Below are 8,192 nucleotides of genomic sequence, written 5' to 3' on the forward strand. Positions count from 1 at the left end.
CGACTGAAATCTTCCTCTGTTTAACTGTCTTAATGTGCTTTTTGCATCTGTCTTACACTGAAGTGACGAAAATCATGGGATAGTGATATGCATTTATACAGATGACCGCAGTATCGCGTACACAAGGTATAAGATGACAGTGTATTGTCAGAGCTGTCATTTGTATTCAAGTGATTCATGTGAAAAGATCTCTGGCGTGATTCCAAATTAATAATGTAAATGTAGACAAGATGTGGCATAAATTCAAAGAAATAGTATCGGCAGAAATTGAGAGATTTATACCAAAAAAACTAACAAACGACGGAGCTGATCCTCCTTGGTACACAAAACGGGTTAGAACACTGTTGCAGAAACAACGAAACAAACATGCCAAATTTAAACAAACGCAAAATCCCCAAGATTGGTGATCCTTTTGCAGAAGCTCGAAATTTAGCGCGGAGTCCAATGCGAGACGCCTATAACAGTTTCCACAACGAAAGTCTCGAAACCTGGCAGACTGGCAGATAGGCTTGGCTACTGTTTCTATGTTTCGATACAGTGTATTGATACGTGGAACTGTTTCAGTGTTTCGGAACGGCTGTGGTTCTCTCGGATAACCGGACCAGATTCGATCTCGAGCCAGACACAGAAACTGTATCGTTGTTTCAAAATAATGCTGTTTCAGTCCACCTGTGCTTGGAACAGACTAATTGTATCGAAACAGTGATGTTTCATTCCGCTCTGTGTCGGACGAGATTCGGGCTCGGCACTGGTACTGAAACACAACATACCACTTCATGAAACACTTTCAAGAGTGTCGAAATCTTTTTGACAAGCAATAGCATGAAGCTTAAGATATCCGAAAATAAAGCTTCGTTTCCAGCTGACTGTCCTATTCCGAAATGGCGTAACATCTGCTTTATAAACACTAACCAAACAATAAAACAACGCATACTATTCACATTCAAAATAATAAATATGTGAAAATCATTCAGTTAAATTACACTTTTTATAACATACGCTTCTCTGTTCATGTACAGTAATCATATTAAGAAACGCAAGTAAGCCTACAACATTTTGAATAAAAAAAGGCGTACAGAGACAGTTATTAGACATATACATAAATTTGATGTAGGTATAATTGCAAGCAATCTGTTTGACATATCACTTATAGTGTAAAGGTGAACGGGAAGGGCTGGATAGCATGGTGAATCTGTAGTAACTGTTCGAAACACCTTGAAAGACAAAATTTTTTTCTGTTATATTTTGTTATTTATTCGAATTATTTGGCGTTATTTGTGAGTCTATAGCCACTGTGCTTATTATCCACAATGATTCCCTTCGTGTTCATGGAAATTAGCAGGATGGGTTATATTACCCATACTAACGGAATGTGGGAATCCCAGTAGCATATCCGTTGTTTCTGCAGTTTGCTACCACCTCCAGATCCGTTCGTGGTGGTTCTGTCTTCAGGTATGGCTGTCCTCAGCCAATTGAAAAGTATGAAAGTCACACGACACGAAAGCAGCGCATTTGCTGCAGGAAATACGAAACTGCCAAGACGCCTAAGTGATAGTTTCATACTTTCTGCAATATGATTGGCGCTCTCGCACCTCATTTGTGTTTATATGGACATACTTATACAGTAGACATTAAAGATGATAAAATGTGTATGTTTATTAGATTACAAAACACAAACTGTTTCACTGTTTCGAAACATCGTAGCGAAACATTACATTGTACTGTTTCATTTGTTTCGAAACAGTTACGTGTTTCAGTTTGCCCATCTCTACTGGCAGAAAACCCACAGATTCTGGTCGTATGTGAAGTATGTTAGCGTCAAGAAACAATCAATGCCTTCTCTGCGCGATAACAATGGAGATACTATCGAAGACAGTGCTGCCAAAGCTGAGTTACTAAACACAGTCTTCCGAAATGCCTTCACAGAAGAAGACGAAGTAAATATTCCAGAATTCGAATCGAGAACAGCTGTCAACATGAGTAACGTAGAAGTAAATATCCTCGTAGTGAAGCAACTCAAATCACTTAATAAAAGTAGGTCTTCTGGTTCAGACTGTATACCAATTCGGTTCCTTTCCGAGTATGCTAATGCATTAGCTCCATACTCAACAATCATATACAACCGTTCGCTCGACGAAAGATCCGTACCCAAAGACTGAAAAGTTCCACAGGTCACACCAATATTCAAGAAAGGTAGTAGGAGTAGTCCACTAAATTACAGGCCCATATCGTTAACGTCGATATGCAGCAGGACTTTAGAACATATATTGTGTTCGAACAGTATGAATTACCTCGAAAGAAACGGTGTTTTGACAAACAATCAACATGGGTTTAGAAAACATCGTTCCTGTGAAACACAACTAGCTCTTTATTCACATGAAGTGCTGAGTGCTATTGACAAGGGATTTCAGATCGATTCCGTATTGCCGGCCGCGGTGGTCTCGCGGTTCTAGGCGCGCAGTCCGGAACCGTGCGACTGCTACGGTCGCAGGTTCGAATCCTGCCTCGGGCATGGATGTGTGTGATGTCCTTAGGTTAGTTAGGTTTAAGTAGTTCTAAGTTCTAGGGGACTGATAACCACAGCAGTTGAGTCCCATAGTGCTCAGAGCCATTTGAACCATTTTGATTCCGTATTCCTGGATTTCCGGAAGGCTTTCGACACGGCTCGTAGTGAAATTGCGTGCTTATGGAATATCGTCTCAGTTATGTGACTGGATTTGCGATTTCCTGTCAGAGAGGTCACAGTTCGTAGTAATTGACGGAAAGTCATCGAGTGAAACAGAAGTGATTTCAGGCGTTCCCCAAGGTAGTGTTATAGGCCCTTTGCTGTTCCTTATCTACGTATATAAACGATTTTGGAGGCAATCTGAGCAGCCGTCTTCGGTTGTTTGGAGATGACGCTGTCGTTTATCGACTAATAAAGTCATCTGAAGATCAAAACAAACTGCAAAACGATTTAGAAAAAAATATCTGAATGTTGCGAAAAGTGGCAGATGACCCTAAATAACGAAAAGTGTGAGGTCATCCACATGAGTGCTAAAAGGAACTCGTTGAACTTCGATTACACGATAAATCAGTCTAATCTAAAAGCCGTAAATTCAACTAAATACCTAGGTATTACAACTACCAACAACTTACATTGGGAAGGCTAGCCAAAGGCTGCGTTTTATTGACAGGACACTTAGAAAATGTAACAGACCTACTAAGGAGACTGCCTACACTACGCTTGTCCGTCCTCTTTTAGAATACTGATGCGCAGTGTAGGATCCTTACCAGATAGAACTGACGGAGTACATCGAAAAAGTTCAAAGTAAAGCACCACGTTTTGTATTATCGCGAAATATGGGGGGGGGGGGGGGTGTCACAGAAATGATACAAGATTTTCTCTGTAAATCATTAAAAGAAAGGTGTTTTTCGTTGCGACGGAATATTCTCACAAAATGCCAATCACAAACTTTCTCCTCCAAATGCGAAAATATTTTGTTGACACCGACCTACATAGGGAGGAACGATCACCACGATAAAATAAGGGAAATCAGCGCTCGTACGGAAGGATATAGGTGTTCATTCTTTCCGAGCGCTATACGAGATTGGAATAATAGAGAATTGTGAAGGTGGTTCGATGAACCTTCTGTCATTCACTTAAATGTGATTTGCAGAGTATCCATGTAGATGTAGATGTAGTTGCGACTATGGCCGCACGACGGTACTTAACAGACTTTGAACGCGGAATGTATTTGGACTAGACGCATGGGACATTCCATTTCGGAAATAGATAGGGAATTCATTTCGAGATCCACAGTGTCAAGACTGTGCTGAGAATACAATTCAGATATTACGTCTCAGCAAGGACAACGCAGTGGCCGACAGCCTTCACTTTACGACTGAGAGCAGCGGTATTTGCGTAGTTATGAGTGCTAAGTGACAAGCAACTTGACTTGAAATAACCACAGACATAAATGTGAGACACACGACGAACGTATCCGTGAGGACAGTTCGGCGATATATGGCGAGTGCCTTTGCTAACAGAACGACATCACCTGCTGCGCCTCTCCTGGGCTCGTCACCACATCGGTTGGTTCCCACACGACTTGAAAACCGTGGACTGGGCAGATGAGACCCGATTTCAGTTGGTGTGGCGCCTCACGAATCCATGGATCCAAGTTGTCAACAAGGCACTGTGCAAGCTAATAGTTGCTCCACAATGGTATGGGTTGTCTTTACATGGAATGGACTGTGTCCTATGGCCCAATTCCACAGATCATTGTCTGGAAATGTTTATGTTCGGCTGCATGGAGACCATTTGGAACCATTCATAGATTTCATACTCCCAAATAACGATGGAATTTTTATAGACAGTGCTCCATGTCACATGGTCGCAATCGTCCGCGATTGGTTTTAAGAACATTCTGAACAATTCGAGTGAATAATTTGGCCATTCAGATCGTTCGACACGACTTCCTCCGAACATTTATGAGACATAATCAGGAGGTCAGTTCTTGCACAAAATACTGCACCGGCAACACTTTCGCAGTTATGGACGGCCTTAGAAGCAGCATTGTTCAGTATTCCTCCAGCGTACTTCCAACGACTTGCTGAGTCCATGCGACGTCGAGTTGCTGTACTGCACTACTGGCCATTAAAATTGCTACACCACGAAGATGACGTGTTACAGACGCGAAATTTAACCGACAGGAAGAAGATGCTGTGATATGCAAATTATTAGCTTTTCAGAGCATTTACACAAGGTTGGCGCCGGTGGCGACACCTACAACGTGCTGACATGAGGGAAGTTTCCAAACAATTTCTCATACACAAACAGCAGTTGACCGACATTGCCTGGTGAAACGTTGTTGTGATGCCACGTGTAAGGAGGAGAAATGCGTACCATCACGTTACCGACTTTGGTAAAGGTCGGATTGTAGCCTATCGCGATTGCGGTTTATCGTGTCGCGACATTGCTCCTCGTGTTGGTCGAGATCCAATGACTGTTAGCAGAATATGGAATAGGTACGTTCAGGAGGGTAACACAGAATGTCGTGCTGGATCCCAAAGGCCTCGTATCACTAGCGGTCGAGATGACAGGCATCTTACCCGCATGACTGTAACGGATCGTGCAGCCACGTCTCGATCCCTGAGTCAACAGATGGGGACGTTTGCAAGACAACAAACATCTGCACGAACAATTCGACGACGTTTGCAGCAGCATCGTCTATCAGCTCGGAGACCATGGCTGCGGTTAGCCTTGCCGCTGCATCACAGACAGGAGCGCCGGCGATGGTGTACTCAACGACGAACCTGGGTGCGCGAATGTCAAAACGTCATTTTTTCGGATGAATGCAGGTTCTGTTTACAGCATCATGATGGTCGCATCCGTGTTTGGCGACATCGCGGTGAACGCACATTGGAAGCGTGTATTCGTCATCGCCATACTGGCGTATCACCCGGCGTGGTGGTATAGGGTGCCCTTGGTTACACGTCTCGGTCACCTCTTGTTCGCATTGACAGAACTTTGAAGAGTGGACGTTACATTTCAGATGTGTTACGACCCGTGGCTCTACCCTTCATTCGATCCCTGCGAAACCCTACATTTCAGCAGGATAATGCACGACCGCATGTTGCAGGTCCTGTTCGGGCCTTTCTGGATACAGAAAATGTTCGACTGCTGCCCTGGCCAGCACATTCTCCAGATCTCTCACCAATTGAAGACGTCTGGACAATGGTGGCCGAGCAACTGGCTCGTCACAATACGCCAGTCACTACTCTTGGCGACACTGTGGTATCGTGTTGAAGCTGCATGGGCAGCTGTACCTGTACACGCCTTCCAAGCTTTGTTTCACTCAACGCCCAGGCGTATCAAGGCCGTTATTACGGCCAGAGGTGGTTGTTCTGGGTACTGATTTCTCAGGATCTATGCACCCAAGTTGTGTGAAAATGTAATCACATGTCGAGTCTAGTATAATAGATTTGTCCAATGAATACCCATTTATCATCTGCATTTCTTCTTGATGTAGCAATTTTAATGGCCAGTAGTGTACTTTGGGCGAAATGAGGTCCGACACGATATAGGGAAGTACCCTTATGACTTTTCTCACCTTAGTGTAGTTTCCATGAAAATCAATGGTAGGCATTAATTTAAGAATGGCCCTCTTATGTTTGTGAGGAATAGCTCCTAAAAGAGTGGCCGTACCTTTTTGGTTACGCCCCGTATAAAAGAGGTGCATTTCTGTAGAATGAATATTCCAGACCGCCTGGGAACATGACAAGTACCACAATTGAACAGCATTTATAAGTCGGCGCCAGAACCCAACAGATATAATTCTCTCTCGTTCCTTTCTTTCTTTCTGATGGTACGGTAGTGAAGATAATTATCAGTTAACAGACGTTAAAATAGCTTATTGATATACCTCTGGCGTATCTTTGTTGCCAAGGTAGATAAGGTCAACTGAAAAGATAAAGACACATTAAACTGGCATGTAATTCTCGTAGCGGAAAAATGTAAATGCAGTGAAGTGGCGGCAGACTTGTGGCCCGCAGAGAGCGCCAAGGTCTGAGGCAGAGCAGTGAACGACTTCAGCGAACGACACAGCCACAAAACCAAAGTCCGCCACCGGGTTTCCACGCACGCACCTTCCTCGAATGTGCTGTCTTAGGTCTCCTCTCTTTGTAACCCAGTAACTTCGATTCCGGTTGCCGTCACAGTGAAACTCTTCCTATGGATAGTGAAACTCTTTACATCGATATCTACATACTGAAAGCTGCAAGTGTACTGTTCTCTACTATAATATGACAGAAACACACGTTCCTATCATAATAAAATCCTCTCTGTTCCACTGCATCGCTCAGGCACCTTCTCCAAGTCCTTTACAGTAGCGGGAACCAGACTCTGGAATAACCTCCCTTGTTATGTTAGAGAACTTAAAAACATGTCCGGCTTCAAAAAACAGTTAATGACGTATCTACTTAAGCAACAGTAATGCCTTCCTCTGTACGTGAATGTACTTCACCTCATTACTTCCCTCTTTCCCCCTCCTTAAATCTCCCTTCCCCAAAACTCGCTATACTAGTCAACATTTACTTTACACACCAAGATATTATTACATCTGCACATATCTTCATTACTATTGCCAATTTTTCTCGTGGTCGTGCGGTAGCGTTCTCGCTTCCCACGCCCGGGTTCCCGGGTTCGATTCCCGGCGGGGTCAGGGATTTTCTCTGCCTCGTGATGGCTGGGTGTTGTGTGATGTCCTTAGGTTAGTTAGGTTTAAGTAGTTCTAAGTTCTAGGGGACTGATGACCATAGATGTTGAGTCCCATAGTGCTCAGAGCCATTTGAACCATTTGATGCGGATAGGAGGGTCGTGGGGTCAGCACACCGCTCTCCGGTCGTAAGATGGTATTCTTGACCGAAGCCGCTACTATTCGGTCGAGTAGCTCCCTCAATTGCATCGCGAGGCTGAGTGCACCCCGAAAAATGGCAACAGCGCATGGCGGCCCGGATGGTCACCCATCCAAGTGCCGGCCACGCCCGACAGCGCTTAACTTCGGTGATCTGAGGGGAACCGGTGTATCCACTGCGGCAAGGCCGTTGCCTATTGTCATTTAGTTTATTAATACTATTTACTTGAATTTAGCGATGCGAGAAAGCAGGCTTCCTAGGTACCCAATATTACGAGTAGACGAGTGGGCAGAACACAACATAAACACCACAGGAACCACCATGATGAATTTCGTAACAGCATAGTTACAAGAACACCCTAATTGGAACATTCATAAAACTCTCAAGTAAGTTGGGGCTATAACTTGAGATTAAACATTTCTGCCTTGGCATGATCTACTGCCGGAAACAGTGTCTTGTACAGGGTGAACCAGACCACCACCGATAAACTTTCAGAAGTATTTCACCGATAACTTCTGAGCATTGCTATAACGGACCCACGGTCTCTGGCGGCTCGTTGTACCTAAATACACCCACATCTATATTATTACTCTGCAGTTCACAATTAAATGTCTGGCAGACGTTTCATCGAACCGCCTTCAAGTTATTTCTTTAACGTTGTAAGTAGGCTGTTTAGGTTTTTATGTTGGTAACGCCACGTAGCGCTCTGTATGAAAATCACTGACTGTGCTGTGTGCAGCCTGTGGCTGGTTTTCATTGTTGGAATATTTGCTATTGTAGTGTTGGGCAGTTGG

General features: G+C 43.9%; 1 pseudogene; it reads right to left on the reverse strand.

The window, feature by feature from the left end:
* Positions 1-7,474: 7,474 nt before the first annotated feature.
* On the reverse strand, positions 7,475-7,592 carry LOC126204864 (5S ribosomal RNA; annotated as a pseudogene).
* Positions 7,593-8,192: the final 600 nt, after the last annotated feature.

This window comes from Schistocerca nitens, chromosome 9 (genome assembly GCF_023898315.1).
Source record: "Schistocerca nitens isolate TAMUIC-IGC-003100 chromosome 9, iqSchNite1.1, whole genome shotgun sequence".
Taxonomy (NCBI): Eukaryota; Metazoa; Arthropoda; class Insecta; order Orthoptera; family Acrididae; genus Schistocerca; species Schistocerca nitens.